General features: G+C 43.2%; 4 non-coding genes across 4 annotated transcripts; all 4 read left to right on the forward strand.

The window, feature by feature from the left end:
• Nucleotides 1–13,389: 13,389 nt before the first annotated feature.
• On the forward strand, nt 13,390–13,462 carry TRNAK-UUU (transfer RNA lysine (anticodon UUU)). Its single transcript has one exon. It is a non-coding gene; the product is annotated as a tRNA-Lys (tRNA).
• A 10,190-nt stretch (nt 13,463–23,652) lies between these two features.
• TRNAK-UUU (transfer RNA lysine (anticodon UUU)) lies at nt 23,653–23,724 on the forward strand. Its single transcript has one exon. It is a non-coding gene; the product is annotated as a tRNA-Lys (tRNA).
• Nucleotides 23,725–23,953: 229 nt separating this feature from the next.
• On the forward strand, nt 23,954–24,025 carry TRNAK-UUU (transfer RNA lysine (anticodon UUU)). Its single transcript has one exon. It is a non-coding gene; the product is annotated as a tRNA-Lys (tRNA).
• A 229-nt stretch (nt 24,026–24,254) lies between these two features.
• Nucleotides 24,255–24,327, forward strand: TRNAK-UUU (transfer RNA lysine (anticodon UUU)). Its single transcript has one exon. It is a non-coding gene; the product is annotated as a tRNA-Lys (tRNA).
• Nucleotides 24,328–25,355: the final 1,028 nt, after the last annotated feature.

Raw genomic sequence — 25,355 nt, forward strand, 5'->3', positions numbered from 1 at the left:
GAAACCCAAGTACAAAGCTCGGCTTGTCGCGAAAGGATTCAAACAGGAATACGGGGTCGACTACGACGAGATATTCTCACTAGTAGTCAAGATGATGACCCTCCAACTCCTACTAGGAGTCGTGGCGACAGAAGATCTAGAGAACGAGCAGATGGACGTAAAGACGACATTCCTACACGGAGATCTGGAAGAAGACATATACATGTCTCAATCGGCAGGCTTCACGGTGACGGGGGAGGACAGTCACCTTGTATGTCGACTAAAGAAAAGTCTATATGGCCTAAAACAAGTGCCGAGAATGTGGTACCAGAAGTTTGACTCCTACATACGGCAGCTTGGATACAACAAATTAGACTAGTCAAGGATCTATTTGATCCTATGCGTTGACGACATGTTGATTGTAGGGAGCTATCAAGCAGAGATCGGTAAGCTGAAGCGGAGCCTTCATGCAAAGTTCGCGATGAAGGAACTTGGACAAGCCCGACACATATTGGGCATGAGGATAGAGTGAAATCGGATGACCAAAACTCTCTGACTCTCCCAGTCCGAATACATCAGCAAGGTGTTAAAGCACTTCAACATGGAGAACACGAAGCCAAAACTGACACCGCTTCCGACGTCGATTAGAATATTGGATAGAGACTCTCCGGCAACGGACAAGGAGAGAGAGCTTAATGGAAAGATACCCTACGCATTGGCAGTAGTAAGTATCATGTACGCAATGGTGGCGACAAGAGCTGACCTAGCCTATGCCGTAGGGGTGGTCAGTCGGTTCATGTCAAACCTAGGAAAGAAGCACTGGGAGGCCGTCAAGCACATGCTTAGGTATCTAAAAGGAACCACGGATGCATAGCTGACTTTCAGATTGGCAATCTCAGCCGAAATCGAAGGCTACACCGACTTCGATAATAAAAAGGCAATTATAAAAAACTACATCCTGTGGCTTTCCATTCACGCAAGTTTGATGCTGCGGAAATCAACTATGAAATTCATGATAATGAGCTATTAGCAATAGTGGACTCTTTTACGCAATGGAGGCATTTTCTAGAGGGGTCTTTTGATCAAGTCACCGTATTCAGTGATCGCAAAAACGTCAAGCTCGGTGGGCCCAATTCCTCACTCGTTTCAACTTCAAAATTACATATCATCCGGGGAAGCAACAAGGGAAGGCAGATGTATTATCACGACATTTGTATCTAGCATCGTGTCCCAGCGAGCCGACTTTCGATAACCAAAAGCAAGTAATCGATACCATACGTGAGGACTTGAAGACAAATGTTCGGTATGCCCTTGGATTCCCATGTTATCGATACCATACGTGAGGACTTGAAGACAGATGTTTTCGCTCAAGCCATTCTAGCGCAAATTGATCCCTCTTGAGCATCTTGTTCATAGTCGCAACAACTAGGTACGGACTATCGACAATTCGAATGTCATGATAGATTACTATTCTTTAAGAAACTCTTGTATGTTCCTAATGGTACTTGTTGTCTTCAAATAGTCCAAAACTATCATGACACATATACAACTGGGCATTTTGTATTACTAAAACACTAGATTTAGGACAACGATCCTTCTGGTGGCCCCATATGCGACAATTTGTTGAAGATTTTGTTCGGACTTGTGATACATGTTGCAGAGCAAAAATGCCAAGGCATCATCCATATGGTTTATTAGAACCATTACCAATTCCAAGCAAGCCATGGCAAGCCATGGCAACCCATTGCCCTAGATTTCATCATAGATCTTCCGGTCTCTAAGGGATTCGATGCGATCTTAAAAGTAGTAGATCGATATACGAAGATGGCCCATTTCTTGCCATGTACTAAGGAAATCTCCAGTGAAGAAACCGCTGAAATTTTCATGCGTGAAGTATGTAGGCATCATGGCCTTCCCGATAGTATCATCAGCGACCGTGGACCCCAGTCCGTCTCGAAGTTTTGGAATCACTTCTTTAAAATGCTTAAGGTCTTGTAACCTCTCCTCCGGCTACCACCCGCAAACAAATGGCCAAGCAGAACGGACAAATCAAACGTTGGAGCAGTATCTTCGATGCTTTTTAAGCTATAAACAATATGACTGGGCGGATATTCTCCACTTCGCCGAATTTGCGTATAATAACTCTGTCCACTCATCGACAAAGGTGACACCATTTTATGCTTGCACGGGCTGTCACCCCTGGTGGTGTGTATTTGAAACCCCAGAGTTACCTACAAATCCTTATGCATAGGATCGTTTGGAGCGGCTACATAAGATACAAGCGGATTTATCTACTCATCTACAACAAGCTCAAGAAATACACAAGGTTTACGCAGATCGTCATCAACTTCCATCAAGTTTTGACATTGGAGATCGGGTGTGGCTACTACGACGACACATCAAGACTACTCACCTATGCGAGAAGTTGGATTACCGGCGATTAGGTCCTTTCCATATTATCAGAAAAATTAATGACGTCGTTTTTCGTCTCGATCTACCTCCACAACTTCGGATACATCCGGTGTTTCATAGTTCGCTCCTCGAACCCTATCAAGTCATCACCATCCTAGGTTGTATTAAACAACCTCCACCCCCGATCGAGCTGGAAGATGGACCTGAGTACGAGGTTGCCGCCATCCTCGATTCCAAGATTGTTCACAACAAGCTCTACTATTTAGTCGATTGGGTAGCATATAGTCCCAACGAGCGTACTTGGGAACCAATAGAGAATGTGACCAATGCTCCTGCTCTTCTTGAAGACTTCCATCGTCAATATCTAGACAAACTGGGTCCTCAATCCAAAACGACTCGTGACACTCGTCGTTTTAAAAGGAGGAGAGTGTCATGATATGGCAAGACTCGAATCCATGACCTTATGTTACATGGGTCGAGCTCTTGACCATTAGACTATATGTTGTAATACAAAGGATATTATTTTCATTTAGGTTTTACTCTAGAAAATTGATGTTTATTCTAGATTTCTCTAGAACATTCTCGAAACTTCAGGACTACTCTTAAGAACACTATAAAAGGAGGCACAAAGCATTATTTCGAACAAATTGGTTCAACACCAGTCTTAAGCCTCCTAGCTACTATTGTATATTCCCTTAACATAATATATATCTTTTGTTATCCTCATTCTCTCTCTCTCTCTCTCTCTCTCTCTCTCTCTCTCTCTCTCTCTCTCTCTCTCTCCTTCTCTCGAGAGTTCTACACCTCCCTTAGTACTAATCCTCATCTTTTAGTACTAGTTCCTTCTATGTTTTAGTATTGTTCCTAACAATACTTCTTTGTCTTAGTACTGCTCCTGACAGCAACCATGTGAAAAGCCATGAAATATTGGAAACAACATGTAAATCTGAGGTTCACAACAATAGTGTTTTTGAACACTTGATGCAACATTTCTTCAAATCCCAAAACCTTGATTTCACCCCACTAAGCCCAACTACTGATAATGTCCAAACAGATCCCACTTTACTGGAAAAGCTAGTGCAAGACGCGGCTGACGTGCAAGCCGCTGCTGAGGTGATGGAAAGATTGTCGGAGGAGGGCACACTTGCGCAATGGGTCAAAGAGGCAAGGCTAAATGGGCAACCGGCTAAAAAAAGGCTAAAGAAGGGATCACAATCGGGGACAAGACCAGTTACTCGGTCAAGGGGCTCTTGAATTGGAGCAAAATACTTATTAGTAGGATATGATTGTTAGTGATCTTCCTAGGGTTTTGTGAAGTTTTACTATGATCTATTTGGACAAGTAAAACCTCAGATTGGTTGTTGCTTGATCCACATTATGTAATGGAACTCTATGATGTTTCTCCAAGATAATTATGTTCATGTTGTTCTATGATGGAAAATATTTCATGTTCATTATGTTGTTTTGTGAGACTATTAGTTACTTTGTGAGTGTGAATATGTTGGTGTTTTCTGATGTTGCAGAGTCTAAAGGGTTTGAATATATTGCTCCTAAGGCCGATGGCAATCTGGAAACTGTTGATGTTGTTGCGTGTTTAGAGGGCCACATCTTGAAAGTAAATGTAGCAACTAACACAAATGATCTGGTCACGCAAGTTGATCAAGCATGTTGCATAGATGATCTGATTTTGTAGGTAGATGCAACATGCGATACCAGTGGGTTGATATCGACCATATTAGTATCTACATGCACCGAGCCAATGACTAAGTCGACAACACAAGAGCACCAGAATGTGAAGCCAGGCCCAACACAGTCGACCAAGGGTTTGAAGAGGAAAAGGACACCAATTGTGCCGTCAGAACCTAAGTTGATTGACCTTGATCGTGTGCTACTAGTAATTGGTGTAATAGATGCTCAGTTACAAGAATGGAAACCTAAACCATTAGAAGTCGAAAGAAGAGCCTTGATCTTGGAGCATGATAAAGTCCTGATGAGTGTGCAATATATGACACCAAGGAGGGACGGAGATCAATTTCTAGAGTGGGATGTGCAATATTTTGATTTGTTTATTTGGAGTGAAAAATCACGTACAGATGTGTGGAAGTGTGTAGCAAGATTCTTCCCGAAGTGGCGACAACATTTCAAGGGTCAATGGACACGAGAGAATTGTGAGCAGAATGATGTTGCAAGATTCAAAAGACTTTCTGATTTTTGGGACACTTGGCCAGATTATAATGCCGACAATACATTGATTCTAGATACAGAACATTTCCGACATTACTTCAACATTCGCAGATGCTGTCTCATTCTACCCGATGAAATGCTTGAACACTATTTGGTGAAAACATTGAGCTGCCAACTAGCTACATGGTTGTGGACTCTATACCATGCTCGGTATGCATATCATATATGTAGAGAAGTTCCACTGACCAGCAAGAGCTTAGTTGTTTATAGACGATTTCAAGACATTGGCAATGGGATGTTATAAATATGTAATTTGCTACCACTTAATCAATGAAGAATTAAATTGCTTGTTTTGAGTAACTTATCTACTGTGTAATTTTAAGAGTGTGTTCAGGATTGTTGATTTCATGATAGTGCTTTTTCTTAAAATTATGCAAACTATTTTAACTTATACATGGTTCACTTGAGTAAATCTGTATCTCAGAAAGAAGAACCCTAAACGATATTATTAAATTATATATCAAATAGAAGACTTGGCCAGAAGAAGCACATAAAGTAGACTGTATATGAAAAAAAAAAACTCCCAAACATGTCCATTAAACTGTTTATTTGCAATACATGTGCTTTGTTTGTTTTACAAGAAAATTGGTAATTGCTACTTGTAGCTACAAATTCCATGGCATACTGTTGTAAATACTTTCATACACATTAGCACTAACTGTGTATAAACCTGAGCAACTATTGAATTGCGACATTGGGACATTGATGCACCTGACCAAATGAGAGTACATGTACGCCACTGGTTTGTCTTCTAATAGCCTATACACATAATCGTAATCATCTAGTCTTGCATAAAAAATACATTCGACGTAGAATGTCCTAGTAGATACAACATTTCCCCAAGCATCTAATATATTATGCGTTGCCCACTGTTTACTAACTGTGCACTTCACTATATAGAAATCAACACCCTCTGAATTGCCTTCTTCTACATTTACAACAAAATTATCCCCAACATTTAAGACATCACTCAGAGTATCTCCACGTCCTTGATATGTGAAGTCATCATTCTTTTCTATTTCTCCATCAATTGATTCCTTATCGTTTAATGTATGATACTCCCAATTCTGAATATATGCTTTGTTTAAATAATACCTCCAATTTCCCTACACACAATGGAAGCGAAAACAAGTTAATTCTTTAACCGCAATACAATGACCATCCAACCATGGAGGGATCGCAATTCGGGAATTCCATGGCACTCCCAGGTCTTCTCCCTATTTACTTCATCTATCTTCACTTCCCAAAATTCACGTTTGATATCTCGGACCTGCGAGGAATAAACACCGGTTGCACTCGTTGACATATTAGCTCTTAAAAATTCAACTACATGTGCTGCACAATTCATCTGCACACCATCCACCTTTAGTTGTTCATGGGTAAGTGCCCGCTTTATAACAACACCTGCACCATCATGTTCACCTTTACCATGGCCAGACTCAAAAAAATTCCATCTCATCTCCAAACCTGTTATAGTAGGATACCTCCCGACAAAATAAAATGGACGTCTAGCCTTGAATTGTGACGCAGCTCCATCAGACCAGACCCAATGTTGAGTAAGTTGCAAACGTTTAGCTAATAACCATTGCCAATGTAAGTTAAAACAATGTTGGATGAACAAGGTATCATGCAATTACTTGCGCAAAATATGTTATGTGCACAAAAATGGTTACTTGCGCTGAACACTAATGCTAACAATCGGCAACGGTTCGGTTTGAACCGAACCGAACTGCGGTTTAACGGCTTAACGGTTCGGTTCGGTTCAGTTCAGGTTCAAGTTTTTTTAAACGGTTCGGTTCGGTTTCAATAGTAAAAAACCGCGGTTTAAACGGTTTAACGGTTTCTATTTTTTAATTTAAAAAAAATAAAATAAAAAACTATAAAAAAATTCTAAAAAATTAAATTTTTTTTTAAAAAACTATCTTTCCATTTTTACACCTTATTCTCACATTTTAGGAACATCTTAAAAAATTTAAAAATTCTAAATAATGAAATATTATAAATTTAAAAAAATTTAAAATTTAAAATTAAAAAGTTGACCTATGTTGAAAAGCGAAACCAAACCACGAAATCACGGTTTTTATGGTTTAATGGTTTAATGGTTTGAAAAATGTTTAACGATTCGGTTTAATGGTTTCACGGTTTGGTTCAAGTTTCAAAAAAATTAAATGGTTCGGTTCCAAACTGGTTTGGTTTGGACCCTCTCAAACCAAACCGAACCGTTGCCGATTGTTAACTAATGCATAGATTGAATTTCATTCTGCTGCTTGAATGTATAATTCTCTGTGAAATCTACTACTGAGACTACTATATCATTTAGAAAATCAGATATGCAAGTCTTAAACTGATGGGCTTGCCATGAATAAATGAAGTTGTGTTTAATGAACTTTCCTAGAGATACTACAAATAGAGATGCCAAATCCCTTGGTTTAAGCGACTTCCTAACTAGATCCTTTCTTTTACACACCTTTCCTTCAAAATTGGTGTCAACTGACTCAAATAACTTGACAAAGATTAATATTTCACTACTCAATTCATTTGGACACCACCTATAAAACTACTACGGCCACAAGCTTGACATAAACCCATGACACATTTATGATTGTGGAAGATGGCCTCAGTTTCTCTCGGACACAATACTGAATCTAAAAGACAACTCATGGAAGAGATAACATGCTAAGTTGATTTACAGTGCTCATGCGGGCTCGATTGACAAATTGGGCACTCACAAGTGCAAACTGCATTTGTTAGGGAGGCGTTATGGTGGCGTAGTAGATTAACAGAGTCCTTGAGAAAACCCATTTGTACATGGTAAATGCAACAACATGTGTATCGATCCTTCAAGCGTCTCACAAAGTGTGGCTTAAGAGACTCGAATGTTCGTAGTTGAACTTTGATATTTGGATGCATTCGCCTGAACCTAATAAATAAATTGACTTGCGTAATAAAATGGACATACTGATTACTTCTATGGCTAAGTGGTAGCTAATTAGCTACTACCATAGTTTAGTATAGTAGCTAATTAGCTAAGTGGTAGCTAATTAGCTAAGTGGTAGCTAATTAGCTACTACCATAGTTTAGTACAATAGCTAATAAGCTAGGTGGTAGCTAATTAGCTACTACCATAGTTTAATACAGTAGCTAATGAGCTAAATGGTAGCTAATTAGCTACTACCATAGTTTAGTATAATAGTTATTCTAGTAGGGGATTAGCAATTCTGGTAGCTAATTAGCTATAGTCATAAGCAGCTAATTAGCTACTCTAGTAGCTAGTTAGCTATTGTTATAGGCAGCTAATTAGCTATTGTGGTAGCTAAATAACTATGAATGGTAGCTAATTAGCCATTTGGGTAGCTAAATAGCTATGTTCGATATTATTAGGGAGCTAATTAGCTATTATTGGTAGCTAGTTAGCTATGGTCATATTCTGAGGTAGGTAATTAGCTATTCGGGTATGGTCATATTCAGAGGTAGTTAATAAGCTAACTAACTAAGCTCATAAGTCAAAACAAATGTTGAGATAAATGTAAATACCTGAGGTACATCAAGAAGATGAATGGGATGCTCCTCGTATTGACTCCTTCCAACACGTTGCTTGCATAAATCCTTCTTATTGGGTGAAACCCTACTCTCATTAGTCCAAAATATTATGATTATATCCTTGATTTCTGATGTTATGGGTGTCATTGGCTTACATCTTGTTGTTAGCTTTAGCAGACTAGTTCCTTCACCCGAGGAAACTATCCGGTTCAATGTATTGTACACATTTTTTCTACTAAAACCAATTACCTTAGATATCACACTGATGTTAATATCGTCAACATCATTAGACTAGATCTTTTTAAGACAAGATCATCTTCTGACCTGATCATAGATACGAAACTATTACAAAGATTATTTACTAGTATAGATGTTATGCTTGCATTAAGACCATCACAATCAACTAACTCCTTTATCAATGGATCATTTAATATTCCACAAAGTACTACCTTCTTGTCTTCATTGCTGATGTGCTTGGTTTGAACATTGAAATAGTCTACAACCTTTCTCTCTATGATAGTAGTCTCATTAATTCCATTCTCAATAATATTTAGACCTATATTGCAACCAATACTATCTTTACCTTTAGTGAGTGTGGCTTTCGTATCCTTCAACAATTGACGATTTTTTTTTTTTCTTCTGCCCAATACTTTCGTATCGCTTCTTGTGTCCTGATAGCGTCATCCCTATCCTGATGATCATTGAGGGGTATTTCTAAACACCCTCCTTCCCCTTCCATTTGGCTTGACGGGTTTAAACCCTAATTTTCCCAAAAAAAAGACGTATTAAAGATTGCTATGGGCAACAACAATACACAAAAATATTCCGCAATGCACAATATTATACACAACAATACACAAGATAATCAATAGAAAGAATAGTTATTCAAATCCAAGACCGAATAGTGGACAAGAATGATGGCAATGGAGGAGTGAATTTCGTCGGATCGAACAGTGGCAGATGATCCTTGGAATGCATAGTGATGACAACTGAGAGTAGAATGGCAGTAGTGGAGAAGGAGTGAACTCCTTCGGATCGAAAAGTGGTAGTAATACATGACCGAACAGTAGCGGCAGCTAAGTGTAGAAGGATGGCAATGGATGAGTGAACTCCGTCAAATCGAAAAGTGGCAGCAATCCAGGACCGAACAGTAGCGGAAACTAAGTGTAGAATGATGGCAATGGAGGAGTGAACTCCGTCAGATCGAACAGTGGTAGATGATGCTTGGAACGCATAGTGACGACAACTGAGAGTACAATGGCGGTAGTGGAGAAGGAGTGAACTCCCTCAGATCAAAAAGTGGTAGCAATACACGACCGAACAGTAGCGGCAACTAAGTGTAGAATGATGACAATGGATGAGTGAACTCCGTCAAATTGAAAAGTGGCAGCAATCCAGGACTGAATAGTAGCGGCAACTGAGTGTAGAATGATGGCAATGGAGGAGTGAACTCCGTCAGATTGAATAGTGGTAGATGATGCTTGGAACACACAGTGACGACAACTGAGAGTAGAATGGCGGCAGTGGAGAAGGAGTTAACTCCGTCGGATCGAAAAGTGGCAGCAATATACGACCTTCACAGTAGCGGCAACTGAGTGTAGAGTGGCAGCAATGGAGGAGTGAACTTGGCAGATGATGCTTGGACTGAACAGTGGCGACAACTGAGTGTAGAATGACGGCAATGGAGGAGTGAACTCCGTCGGATCGAACAGTGGCAGATGATACTTGGACCACATAGTGCCGATAACTGAGTGTAGAATGGTGGCAATGGAGGAGTGCACTCAATAGGGTTTAACAACAATGGTAGTAATCTAAGCTAGAATACTCAACCAAAGATGGCCCACATGATGTGGCACAGGATCATGTATAATGAACCTAGGAAATCGGTATATAATTTATGGTGCACATATTGTTGTTGGGGTGGGGGGGTGAAACCTAGCATGGCTTCACCCCCCTCCCAAGGGGGTTAAGTTAGAGAGAGAGCAAGAGAGAAAGACAAATAGGAAATGACACCAAATGAGAGGGGAAAAAACTATATTCATTACATGCCCCATAAGGGGTTTATATAATACAAAATGTAACGGTAAATAATAACCATTACAAAAGAGACGACCGTTACACTCTTGTCACATGTACATAATTGTGCATGTGCTCACACATACTCATCCTCACACATTCATATACATATTACACATACCGAACAACCCCTTCAACGTGTTTTACCCTTATGCCGCCCCGTACAACTCCTACGGGTAACACATATCAATTTATGTTGCACATTTATGGCAATCATTTATATAATTAAAACTCTCTACTATTTTCAATGGTAGCTTTTTGCATAGCTAATTTATCAATGGTAGCTTTTTGCATAGCTAATTAGCTATGTCAAGGACATAGTCAGGAAACCGCAGATATCATTATGCGTGAAGTGTTTCGCCAGACGATATAATTACCGATCGTGGTCAATTTATCTCTCATTTTTGGAAGCACCTATGGGCAGACCTCAAAATCTATTGCAAACTCTCTTCGTCTTATCATCCACAAACTGATGGACAAACAGAGCACACAAGTCAAACGGTCGAGCAGTATCTTCGATGCTTTATTAGTTATCAACAAGATGATTGGAGTAATATTTTACATCTTGCTATGTTTGCATTGAATAACACGGTACACTCTTCTACCAAGGTTACACATTTCTTTTGACTACACCGGCAACCATCCTCGATGGTGTATCTTGGATCTTCCCATGGTCACACGAAACCCTAGTGCTGAGCATCAACTTCATCGACTACACTGAATCCAGTTAGCATTATCTTCACATCTTCAGACAACTCAAGCACAACATAAGACCAATGCAGATAGTCATTGTCTTAAGTCTCCTTTTAAGGTTGGTGACCAAGTATGGTTGCTTCTTCGTCACATCAAGACTACCCGACTATGTGAGAAGCTCGATCATCAGTGCTTAGGTCCTTTTCTCATCACTTCGCGGATTAATGATGCAACCTTTCATCTTAATTTTCTAGCACATATGTGTGGCTTCGCCCAGCCTTTCATAGCTCTCTTTTGGAACCTTGTCGCACCTATTCCATTCCTAATCGTGTCGTGCCACCTCCACCCTCTGTCCAACTTGATGACGGCCTAGAATACAAGGTAGATGCTATTCTCGATTCTAAGATTGTGCGGAATAAGCTCTATTATCTAGTTTATTGGGTAGGCTATCCTTTGAGTGATCACACAACATAAGACCACTGCAGATAGTCATCATCTTAAGTCTCCTTTTAAGGTTGGTGACCAAGTATGGTTGCTTCATCGTCACATTAAGACTACCTGACTATGTGAGAAGCTCGATTATCAACGCTTAGGTTATTTTATCATCACCACACGGATTAATGATGCAACCTTTTGACTTAGTTTTCTAGCACATATGCGGCTTCACCTAGTCTTTCATAGCTCTCTTTTGGAACCTTGTTGCACCTATTCCATTTCTAATCGTGTCATGCCACCTCCGCCCTCTATCCAACTTGTTGATGGTCTAGAATACGAGGTAGCTGCTATTCTCGATTCTAAGATTGTGTGGAATAAGCTCTATTATCTGGTTTATTTGGTAGGCTATCCCCCCAAGAGTGATCACACGTGGGCTCGTTGATGGCCTAGAATACGAGGTAGCTACGATTCTCGATTCTAAGATTGTGCAAAATAAACTCTATTATTTGGTAGGCTATCCTCCCAAGAGTGATCGCACTTGGGAGCCTGTCAATAATGTTTCTAATGTTGTCCGCTATCCAAACAAACTAGGCCTTACATTATTAAGGCCGCCTTCTGCTCGTCGTTCTCTAAGGGGAGATAATGTCATGAATACATTAACATCATGGTTTCACCTGGGCTTGAACCCAAGACCTTGTAATACATTATCGAGAACCCAACCATTAAGATAGCCTATGATCATATGAGATAATAAAATCTACTTCTTGTAATACGTTGGTTCTTGTAAATACTCTAGAACAGTCTAGAACATCTTAGAATATTCTAGGTCTAGAACATTATGGAATATTATAGAAATCTCTAGGCTATTCCATAGGAACCTATAAATATAGACATACAATTCTTCTCAAACCAATTCGAATCAACACCAATCTTAAGCCCTCATCACCTGTCTTGTATCCATTCTCATTCTATCTTAATACATTCATTCTTCTTTTATAATTTCATTCCTCTCGTCTTGTGATCTATTTACATCTTTCTTCCGCCACTCTATCTTTTCTCTTGGTTCTAATGTTATGAAGAGAATTTGGCCCCGCTGGCAAAGATGACGACTATGCGGATCGTGATTGCACTTGCAGTAACAAAACGGTGGCACCTCCACCAAATGGACATCAAGAACGTCTTTCTTCAAGGCAAATTAGAGGAGGTGTACATGGTACAACCACCCGGCTTCGAATCCAACATTCATCCGAAAGCCATCTACCGACTCAAGAAGCCTCTCTACAGCCTTAAGCAAGCACCACGTGGTTGGCATTCGAAGATAAGACAATAACTTCATCGAAACGGTTTCCGAATGTCGAAATCCGACAACGTCCTCTACATAAGAAGCAATTCGGGAAGTTCGATTGTCATAATTCTATATGTGGATGATTTGGTCATTGGAGGTGAAAATCTAGTTGACATAAAAAAGATCAAGTCCCTCCCCTTCGACAAATTCGAGATGACGAACATTAAGGAGCTCCATTACTTCCTTGGCATCGAGGTAATTCGGACTCCAACCGGCATTATGATCTCCCAACGACATTACATCCTTAACTTGTTATACTAGTTCGGGATGACTGAGTGTAAATCGGTTGCAACCCCTCTCGATCGAAATATCAAACTTGATCTCGACTCCGGCATAGAAAAGTGCGAGCCGAATCAGTATCGACAATTGATCCGGAGCTTTATCTATCTCATGATCCTCCATCGGATACGTGAGCAACACAATGGGTTGCACTATTCTCTACGAATCGGCCACACCAATTCGACTTGAAGGGTACACAGATGCCGATTGGTCCGGCTACAGAGCCAATCGACGATCAACCTCTAGATTTGTCTCCTCACTCAATGGAGGAGCAATATCCTGGAGTACTAAGAAGAAGCCTACCGTCGCACTTTCAAGTAGCTGTTATGCTATTAGGATAATTTTCATATTGTAGCGGTTCATGCTAACAACGAGATTTACGTGGAGCTGTCTTAGCTCAGTCGGTAGAGCGCGTGGCTTTTAACCACGTGGTGGTGGGTTCGATTCCCATAGGTGGCGATGGTCTTTGTATTATTATCATATATGTTCAAAATAGGATGCGATATTCATATAGGGGTTTTATAAACCAGAAGATTGAGCATTGGCTAGAGCAAAAGTACAGAAAGCTATCGCACTCTTAGCAGATATTGTTGTTGTGTGTTATATGTAGTATTGTGCGTAAATGAGTGCATAAGTGTGAGGGTACCTAGATAGGTATATGGAATGTCATTGTGTTAAAAGTATTGATGCAAGTGTGTGCAAAAGTGAGAATGAGTATATTGATAGATGTAAACACATGCACACAAAAGGTCGTTGTGTTAAAAGTATTGTTACAAGTGTGGACAAAAGTGAGAATGAGTATATTGATATGTGTAAACACATGCAAATTTGTGTGCATGTGTGCAAAACTGGAAGAGTGTTGTAAAGTGGCTGTAAGTTGTTAGAAGGGTATGTAACTACCTTATATGTTTCCTAGTATTTCCTTCAATTGTAACCTTGATTTACCTATTTAACCGCACCCATGGAGGCTGGGCATGAATGATAATAGAAGAAGTTCCTCTCTCACTTGCTTTGTGTCTCTCTTTCCTTCTCTCTCTCTGTCTCTCTCGCTCACACCCAACCCCTTGGGAGGGGGGTGAAACTATTCTTGGCTTTACCCCCCACCCATCAACATTATGTTGTTAGCTTAGTTCCAATAATCTTAGGGTGTTGACCTATCAACCAAACTAATATGGAGCCATGTTAGCTCATTCGATAGAGCGCAAGGTTTCTAACCACGTGGTCATGGATCTCATTCCTACAGGCGGAGAATGCTCCTATATTATTATGACATAGATTTGAGTTACGATATGATATTAATATAGGGGGTTGATGTGTTAGCTAGAGCATAAGTGTACACAAAGGTGCCGCACTGAGAGTGGATGTCTTGTTGTGTTATTAGCTTAGTTTCAATACTTTAAACATGTTGAACTAACCACAAGATTTATGTGGAGGGCACTCTTGTTGTGGTATTAGCTTAGTTTCATTATGGAGGGCACTCTACCGGAAGCATGTGGGCTTTCATGCAACAGAGGAAACGAACCTAACCCCAAAATCCCGGCAACAATGATGGTGGAGGAAAGAGCTCGGTTCCCAGTCCTACAACACTTCGTCCTCTCTAAATGCGCGATCCCTACTCAGGCCCTTTTCCTCTCCTTTTATAGCATAAGGAGAGAGCCGTTTACAGACCATTAAATCCCTATTATTCTCTTCGATTCCCTACTTAATGAACTAGTGCTACCTAGGATAATTACATCGCCGGCCTGTACTTAACTATGTATATAAATATATCAAAACATGTGCCCGTGTGTAAGGGGCAGTTCACGCATATCATCCATTGATTTCTCCTAGGGACGGTTTGGACCCACGATTATCTTTCGTTCTCTAGTTCGTCACCTGCTCGGAACCGGTTGTCATCGCCATTCATGCCTCTGGGTCCGGCTTGTCCTCATGCCGCTTCTTGAATGCCTTGATCCTCTTCCCAGCCACTGGCACAATTATTCTTGTTCCATCGAGTTCCACAAGGTGGTAGGTACCGTTGTCATTGGCGCTTGTCACCGCATAAGGCCCGAACCACCTCCTTGCAAACTTCCGCATTGCCTTGTGCTGGTTGTCGAGGCTGCTGTCGTAGACCGGAACCTAGTCGCCTTCCTCGATTTTCCTTGGTCTTAGTCGGTGAGTCTAGTCGAATCGCCCCTTGTTCTTTGTCCTTGCCATGCGCAGCTTCGCCATCGCTCGTTCTACATCCTTCGGTCATCTCTCGAGCTGTTGGATTCGCGCCGCTAACAACTCCTCCTGGCTCATCTCATCTCTCTAGTCCACTGCGGTCCATGAGGAGATCGCTCGCTCCATCGGCATGATCGGCTTCTACCCGTACATCAGCTCCGTGTTATAGGTTTTATGGTTAGGGTTAATGGTAATGATGATTATCGATGACGAAGATAGACATGGTGTAATAATGAAGATGATGGAGAGTATGATGGTGAGAGAGATTGAGATGAAGATGTTGAGAATCATTGCGGGGTGGGGGGTGGTGCCTAGAATGGCTCCACCCCCCTCCCAAGGGGATTCAACGTTAAGGGGGAGAGAGAGAGAGAAAGAGAGATAACAAGAGAGAGAGAGAGAGAGAGAGAGAGAGAGAGAGAGAGAGAGAGAGAGAGAGAGAGAGAGAGAGAGAGAGAGAGAGAGAGAGAGAGATTCCCCATAAGGGGTTAAATAGTACAAGAGGGGGTAGATACAAAGGGGTGTAAGCCCCCTAGAGCATTCATACTGGACACTCACTCACACCTCCTCGTATCCATCCACATGCACACATGTGTGCATGTGTTCACATACGTATCGACTCACAATTACATTTATGCCCCCTACACACACACAACAATCATCATGATAACATTTGACCCTCGCTCATCACATTGACTCTCCGTACATCTTGTACGGGGTAACACTCCGCCGGCATGAACCCGGTTACTGAATTGTGCGTAGTTCGGTCTGCCCACAATGTGTAGGGTAGGAGCCACGGCCAATTCCGGACTTGGCCTCCGCAGGACCATACCAACGCCTTTACGATTGCCCCGTGTCCGTGTTCCACCTTCTTGTTTGCCTCTGGGTTGTACGCCGTAGTGAGGGAGAGCTTGACCCCTAGGCGGTCGAACAACTCTTCGGCTTCCTGCGCGTCTAGCTCCCCTTGATCTTCCATGATCTTTCCTACACACCCGTACCGGCACACCACCTCCTCAATCAGGAACCGGCACACCGCCGCAGTTGTCTTATTCTGTAGTGCGCGGCCCTCCACGTGGTTCATCAAGTCTTCTCGCGTCAACACCAGGTATTGCATCTGCCCTACCCCCATCGGCATCGTCACTAGATCCACCATCCACTTGAAGTGGACGGTCGACGGGTAAGTTGGGTGCAACTCGTCCCGATGTCAGACTATGGAATGGATCTAACAGCTTTCGCAAGTCATTACGAACCGATGCACGTCCCGGTATAGTCCCGGCCACCAGTACTTCTCCTTCAGCTTCTCGAATGTGGCCCATGTCCCCCCGTCCCTTGCCCAAGGACTCTCGTGGTACGCCGTTAGCAATGCTTCTTGCTCCTCCTTCCTTGCCACCACCCGGAGTGGGACTCCGTTTCGCTTCTTCGGGTGCTTCCATATGCTTCCATCTCACAGGAAGAATCGGTATGCTTTCTTTTGGATCCGGTTCACCTCTTCCCTCGTCCATGCCGCTCCTGGCATCATTGTCTTCAGGAACCCACCGATCTGGAGCCACTCCCTGTCGTACTTGCTCTCGTTGAACTCGTTAAGCACCGGAGTGCTCCCTGCCTTTGCCGCTATGTGAGCCGACTCGAAGAAGTCCTCACCAACTTCTTCATTCTCCGAAACCATGCCATCTTCATCGTCGAACCGTGCTCTTGAAAGCATATCGGCCATGGTGTTGTCCTTACTGGAGATGTGTCGTATCTCTAGATTTAGAGACTTGATGTACATGATCCACCTGAGCATTTCAAGGTCTGGAGTCGCGCATCTGGAAACCATACTGAGAATTGGTAGGTAGTTCATCTCAATTATTACTTCCGTTCCAATTAGATAGTCCTTGTTGTCCTTGACTGCCGAAACGATACCCCACAGTTCGTGCTTGACCTGGGCATATCCTCGCTATCGCTCGCTCAATACCTTCGCCCCGAATCAGATCGGGAACCGCACGCCACTCTCGTCCTCCTGATTGATCACCCATCCGATCTCGGTCGGGCTTGTGTCTATGGTTATGTAGATGGGGACCTTCTTGTCGTAGACCGCCTTCCGGAGAGCCGGTGCCGCGGTAAGCGCCTCTTTTAATCTCCAGATTGATTCCGTATGTTTGTTACTCCATTCAAAATTTCTCCCTTTCTTAAGCAACCCGTAGAGCGGTTCTGCGACGTGTGCGTAGTGCAGGATCCAAATGTGATAGAACACGCATGCCCGCAAGAACCTCCGCACCTCCGTAACTGACTTGCATTCTTCCTTCATCGCAGAGATGGCCTCTACCTATGCTGGAGACGGTTTCTGGCCGTAAGGCCCGCGTAAGTGACTGACCACAAAGATCTCTAGCTGCCTGAAAGCCGACTTCTCTCCGGAGAGGGTGAGCCACGCACCCTCTAGTCTTTGCAGTACCTTCTCGCAGTCGTCAATGTGGTACGCCACGAATCTTCGACATCCGTCCGGCCCAACCGTTCATCCTTATCCTCCACGGGCACCCCTTTATCGGTATATTGTCCAGACATGGCATGGTGATGTCTGGGATGCAGTCCCTCAGCACCTTGTTCATCGCATTCACCATGTGCGCCATTGAGTTTGTCCCTCCCTGCGGCAGGATACACATCCGCACTAAGCCGAGAGGTGTCTGCATCGTTGTGACATCCCTGCTCTCCTCGGCTAGTTGGAACTGGTTGTACCTTGAGTATAGATCCCCGACCGAATAGATCAACCTCCCGACAAAGGCCTCTGCAAACTCGTCGATCGTTGGTCCGACTCCTGCGTTCCGAATGGTCACTTTATTGATCGACTGCAGGTCCTTAATGAAGCGCAACGTGCCGTTCTTCTTAGGCATAGTAAACCACCGATTCGAGTATGGGGTACTTGACGGTTTGAGGATGCCCATCTCCACCTTCTGCTTCAGTAGCTCCATCAGCTTTGGGATGTGAGCTCTTGTACCTCGTATGCACGCAGGTCGTCCGATCCGACTTGACCCTTTCCCCAAAGTCAGTAATGACTTCATACATTTCCACCGAGTTAACCGGAATCATCCAGTCTTCACTGAGGCCTTCTTTGATCACCTTCCCAATTTCCTCGATGGTGTCATCGAAAGGGACCGCCTCCACGGCGCCGCTAATTTCCTCATCGAGGGTGAGGACTCCACGTATCCTGACTCATTCCTCCGCCTGCTTCTTCTCCCGGCCAATGATGTCAGCTATCGTACAACCTCCGCTATCGGAGAACCAAAACTTTTGACCTATGGTAAATGTGTGGGGATCCTCTGGGGTGTCCGGACTATCACGGCCCCACGCCTTGATAGCCCTCTCTAAAAATCCCCTCTACTCTCGCCGCCGAGGGTCTTGCGATTGCGCTCATGGTTTGGTCGCACGGTCAGGAATTGGATGGAGTGTCGTCCATCTTGGCTCTTCACGTGTGCATACGCCGAACCGTTATCCAACACTTTCGTCTCCATACGTGCTGCCATAAGGTACGGTTCTCTGAGTATCACCGAATGCGAGGATGTCTCCTACACGAAGAAGTGCTAGTCGATCTCGACATCACCTATTTTCACCTGCACATTCGGGCATGCCCCATGTAACTCCTCCATGGTGCGCATCACCGCTCGTATTTTCCACCCGTGCTTGGTGTTGATCGGCCACTTGCCTTTCTTGTAGAAGTCCATAGACATCAGGTTGATCTCCGAACCGTGGTCTACTAATACTAACACCGGCTCCTGGACGTCCCCGATCCTAACTGGGGTCTCCATAGTGGCTCTTGCCCGGTGGAGCTTTGAATAGTGGCTTTCCGTCAACTCATCTTCTAGGGCCATGTCTTCTAGGTGCGTCGTTCGCACCTCCACCGGCCTCTCTGGCTCCGGCTCTGTCGAAAGCCTTTTCCGCTTCACCAAGTCGACGATACCGACGTCATTCTACTTCGGCCCGAATCGGGTCTCGTACCGTTGCGAAGATCTGGCCCCTCCGGCCTTTCCGCATGCTTGTCTTCTACCAGAACTTCGTAGTTCTGGCACACGGCTTCCACAAAGCCGATCTTTTCTTCAATCGGATTGCTCCACCTGGTGACCTCCTGGACACGTCTTTCCACACGGTCTGCTTCCTCTCTTCTCAACAGTACGCCGACGAGGCCTTCTAGTACCACCGGCCAAAACCCGGAGCCTTTCCTCTTCCGGCCTTCGTCACTCCCGACCCAGATTCTTGCCGACACTGAGTAGTGGATGGTGTCTCCGCGTGGCGTGTCGCTACTTCTTCCATCAGTCTCTTCACCTCCCCATCCGATATTCAGCTCTAGGTCTCTCCGGGTCTTGCTAGCGTGCACCTCCCGTTCCATAGGTATACCACATTATCCCTTATTGCTTCCGCGAAGTCCACGCAGTCCTTCCGGACGTGACCGACCGCGTCACACCACAAGCGCCGATGCCCACCTGGAGGCCTTCGGTCACGAGGCTGCTCACCGCCGTCCCTCCTCGCTTGTGCAATGTGGAGGTCTCGTACCATCTGCGTCAGCTCTTCCAGAGCCACTCTATTGGATGTGCCCTTGACCACGTTGGATGAACCTGTCTCAAGCCAACCCCGGTTTTCCTCCTTGCGTGCCGGTGGGGGTCCCTTGAGGTTTCTTGCCGCAACCCCTGCTGCCCCCAACAAGCCCTTATCGACCCACTCACGCCGTTTGTCGACCCACTCACGCCGCAAACCCCCTTTACCACGGCCTAGTCGGCCGTCAGCCCATCGTCCGTCTCCAACAGGAGACCCACTTGCTCCCGATCCCACACGTCCACAGCTTTGACGAAAAAAAGGACACGACTCGTGTCCAGTACGGTCTTGTCCAGCGCCGAAAGTCGTGCGAAGCGTTCCTCGAACTCCCGGAGGACGGCTGGCGCATTCCTCCCCTTTCTTGGGGTCTCTACCCAATCCATAAAGTCCCGCTTCGATAATCGAAGCGTGTCATCAAACCCGTGTCGCTCGAAGAGTTGCGCTTCAAATTCTCCCTAGGTCCTGCATCCAGTCTGCACCTTGAGCACCTCTGCGTGGATGCCCGGTGTCGCTACCCGAGGGAACCCAGACAAATGCCTTTCTTCCGGGATGTCCCTCATCACCATCTACGCCCGGTAGGCCACCAAATAACTCGTGGCGTCCTTCCCATCGAACCGGCCTATTGTGCTGACGATTGCTTTGATGGCCTTGTCGAGGGCGCCCGTGCCCTCGGGAGCACTTACAATCTGATCGACTGCTGCCGCCATGGCTTCGGCGAGCTCTGATCCCCTCATTTTTTATTCCTCTGCCGCCTTAATTCACCTGAAATACGTGGTGGATCCTCTACCGGAAGCATGTGGGCTTTCATGCAGTAGAGGCAGCCAACCTAACCCCAAAATCCCTGCAACAACGATGGTGGAGGAAAGAGCTCGGTTCCCAGTCCGACAACACTTCGTCCTCTCTAAATGCGCGATCCCTACTTAGGCCCTTTTCCTCTCCTTTTATAGCATAAGGAGAGAGCCGTTTACAGAACGTTAAATCCCTGTTATTCTCTTCGATTCCCTACTTAATGAACTAGTGCTACCTAGGATAATTACATCGCGGGCCTGTACTTAACTATGTATATAAATATATCAAAACATGTGCCTGTGTGTAAGGGCCGGCTCACGCATATCATCCACTGATTTCTCTTAGGACGGTTTTCTCCACGACATCGGTAGATCGCGTGGCTTTTACCCACGTGGTTGTTGGTTCAATTCCCATAGACAACGATGGTTTTCTATTATTATCACCTAGGTTGGAATTACGATGCGATATTGATATAGGGGGTTGATATTCCAAAAACTGGAGCATTGTCTAGAACAATAATGTAGACAAATTCGTCACACGGTAGCCGATGTTGTTGTTGTGCTATTAGCTTAGTTTCTATACTTTGAGGGTATTAACCTTACAAGAACATTCACATGAAGTCCTATTTCTATACTTTGAGGGTGTTAACCTTACAACAACATTCACATGAAGTCCTATTTCTATACTTTGAGGGTGTTAACCTTACAACAACATTCGCATGAAGTCCTATTTCTATACTTTGAGGGTGTTAACCTTACAACAACATTCACATGAAGTCCTCTTAGGAGACCCTGTTAGGGTACGGTGAGTGAGTTTAGGTAACAATGAGATTCTATACTTTGAGGGTGTTAACCTTACAACAACATTCATATGAAGTCCTCTTAGGTGACTCTCTTAGAGTAGGGTCAGTGAGTTTAGGTAAGAATGAGATTCTATACTTTGAGGGTGTTAACCTTACAACAACATTCACATGAAGTCATGTTTCTATACTTTGAGGGTGTTAACCTTACAAAAACATTCACATGAAGTTCTCTTAGGAGACTCTGTTAGAGTAGGGTGAGTGCGTTTAGGTAACAATGAGATTCTTGTGGAACTGATGTTGTTGTTGTGCTATTAGCTTAGCTTCTATACTTTGAGGGTGTTAACTTTACAACAACATTCACATGAAGTTCTCTTAGTAGACTCTGTTAGAGTAGGGTGACTAAGTTTAGGTAACAATGAAATTCTTGTGGAACCGATGTTGTTGTTGTGTTATTAGCTTAGTTTCTATACTTTGAGGGTGTTAACCTTAAAACAACATTCACATGAAGTCCTCTTAGTAGAATCTGTTAGAGTATGGTCAGTGAGTTTAGGTAACAATGAGATTCTTGTGGAACCGTCTTAGCTCAGTCAGTAGGGTGCTTGGCTTTTAACCACCTAGGCCTGGGTATGATTCTCACATATGGGGATGGTTATTGTATTATTATCATATATGTTTCAACTAGGATCCGATATTGATATAAGCGGTTGATATTTTAGAACGTGGAGCATTGGTTAGAGCAAAACTGAAAGTTGTCGCATCGATAGTAGATGCTTTTGGTGTGTGTTTTCCTTAGTTTCACTGCTTTCGGGGTGTCAACCTAAAAACGAAGAACCCTAGCAATTGTTATGCTATTACGATAATTTTCGTATTGTGGCGGTTTCATGCTAACAATGAGATTACCATGGAGCCATCTTAGCGCAATTGGTAGAGCGGCTGTGTTATGGCCATTACCATATCTCGTGGTAAGTTTTACCATACTACTCTATCCACATGTATAGAATACTATGGTAAAACTTACCATAGGATATGGTCATGCCCGTAACAACGTGGCGTTTAACCACGTGGTCGTGGGTTCGATTCCCATAGATGGTGATGGTTGTTGTATTATTATCATATATGTTTGAATTAGGATGTGATATTCATATAGGCAGTACATATTTTAAAATGTGGAGCATTGGCTAGAGCAAAAGTATAAACAAAGTTGTTGCACCGATAATAGATGCTTTTGGTGTGTTTTTTGCTTAGTTTCATTATTGTCGGTGTATCAACCTTAAAATGGAGAACCCATAGTTGTTATGCCATTCATATATTTTTTGTATTGTGGCGGTTTCATGCTAACAATGAGATTTGTGTGGAGCCATCTTCGGTTAGTTGGTAGCGCGCGTTGCTTTTAACCACGTGGTCATGGGTTCGATTCCCATAGACGACGATGGTTCTTGTATTATTAGGATGTGATATTCATATAGGCAGTACATATTTTAAAATGTGGAGCATTGGCTAGAGCAAAAGTATAAACAAAGTTGTCGCACCGATAATAGATGCTTTTGGTGTGTTTTTTGCTTAGTTTCATTATTGTCGGTGTATCAACCTTAAAATGGAGAACCCATAGTTGTTATGCCATTCATATATTTTTTGTATTGTGGCGGTTTCATGCTAACAATGAGATTTGTGTGGAGCCATCTTCGGTTAGTTGGTAGCGCGCGTCACTTTTAACCACGTGGTCATGGGTTCGATTCCCATAGACGACGATGGTTCTTGTATTATTAGGATGTGATATTCATATAGGCAGTACATATTTTAAAATGTGGAGCATTGGCTAGAGCAAAAGTATAAACAAAGTTGTCGCACCGATAATAGATGCTTTTGGTGTGTTTTTTGCTTAGTTTCATTATTGTCGGTGTATCAACCTTAAAATGGAGAACCCATAGTTGTTATGCCATTCATATATTTTTTGTATTGTGGCGGTTTCATGCTAACAATGAGATTTGTGTGGAGCCATCTTCGGTTAGTTGGTAGCGCGTGTCGCTTTTAACCACGTGGTCATGGGTTCGATTCCCATAGACGACGATGGTTCTTGTATTATTATCACCTTTGTTTGAATTACGATGGGTATAGATATAGGGGTTTCATAACCCAGAAGATTGAGCATTGGCTAGATGCTTTTGGTGTGTTTTTTGCTTAGTTTGATTATTGTCGGTGTGTCAACCTTAAAATGGAGAACCCATAGTAGTTGTTATGCCATACATATATTTTTTGTATTGTGGCGGTTTCATGCTAACAATGAGATTTGCATGGAGCCATCTTCGCTCAGTCGGTAGAGCGCGTGGCTTTTAACCATGTGGTCTGGGTTCGATTCCCATAGACGACGATGGTTCTTGTATTATTATCACCTTTGTTTGAATTACGATGGATATAGATATAGGGGTCTCATAACCCAGAAGATTGAGCATTGGCTAGATGCTTTTGGTGTGTTTTTTGCTTAGTTTGATTATTGTCGGTGTGTCAACCTTAAAATGGAGAACCCATAGTAGTTGTTATGCCATACATATATTTTTTGTATTGTGGCGGTTTCATGCTAACAATGAGATTTGCATGGAGCCATCTTCGCTCAGTCGGTAGAGCGCGTGGCTTTTAACCATGTGGTCTGGGTTCGATTCCCATAGACGACGATGGTTCTTGTATTATTATCACCTTTGTTTGAATTACGATGGATATAGATATAGGGGTCTCATAACCCAGAAGATTGAGCATTGGCTAGATGCTTTTGGTGTGTTTTCTGCTTAGTTTGATTATTGTCCGTGTATCAACCTTAAAATGGAGAACCCATAGTAGTTGTTATGCCATACATATATTTTTTGTATTGTGGCGGTTTCATGCTAACAATGAGATATGCGTGGAGCTGTCTTAGCTCAGTCGGTAGAGCGCGTGGCTTTTAACCATGTGGTCGTGGGTTCGATTCCCATAGACGGTGATGGTTCTTGTATTATTATCACCTTTGTTTGAATTACGATGGATATAGATATCAGGGTTTCATAACCCAGAAGATTGAGCATTGGCTGGAGCAAAAGTACACAAATCCATCGCACCAATGGCAAATGTTGTTGTTGTGTGGTATATGTAGGATCATATGTAAATAAGTCCATAAGTGTGAGGGTATGTGGATGGTTAAATGTAGGGTCGTTGTGTTAAAAGTATTGTTGCACGTGTGCACAAATGTGAGAATGAGTATATTGATATGTGTAAATACATGCACATTGTTAGATATAATCAATGATCATCCCCAAGTTGTAAATATATCTCCATATATGCTCTTAGAGTGCACATTTTGTGATAGCGCCCCAAATGAGGAGCGGCTAGTGTGCAACTCGACCATATGGGTAGATAAGGTGTTAATCTAGGAAACCGTAGATGCGTAGGACACAATGTATTTAGGAAAGAGAGAAATAGGTAATAGGATTGGCTAATCAAGTCAACTAGAATATTTTGTGGGCAAGTTACGATGTACTTAGTCTTGAAGTATGCGTCATTGACTTCAAGATAAGTACTATCTAGCACTAGCTTGTACCTAGGGGGGACCCACAGGAGGAGACCCTGAGCCCATGACGACCTTTGACCCTGCACACCCTACCACATCAATCCCTCCAAATGCTGATCTACTTCGAGCCTGGTGTTGTATGCCTGGCCGGACTAGCCTCAACACAGGTGTTTATCCGACACTTCTCCAAAGGGGTGGTAAGGATTGGATGCTAGGTTACACGCGTAAGATGATTACACTAAGCACAGACGGTAAAACAATACAAAGACAAAGATAAACACGCAATAAGTATAATTGTATTACTTTCGTAAAGCATTTACAAATCATTGGATCCTTTTATAGGCATCCGGCAAGGTTACAATCGGTGCGCTTAGGCCACCGGCATCCGAATCGGTCCGGATCCGGATCGATACAACTGTACCGGATCCGTCCCTCCGAATAATAAATATACTATTATTTACTTC

The sequence above is a fragment of the Azolla caroliniana genome, unplaced genomic scaffold (genome assembly GCF_043228905.1).
Source record: "Azolla caroliniana isolate FFs.n. ecotype wild unplaced genomic scaffold, voAzoCaro1.0.p SCAF_16, whole genome shotgun sequence".
Lineage (NCBI taxonomy): Eukaryota > Viridiplantae > Streptophyta > Polypodiopsida > Salviniales > Salviniaceae > Azolla > Azolla caroliniana.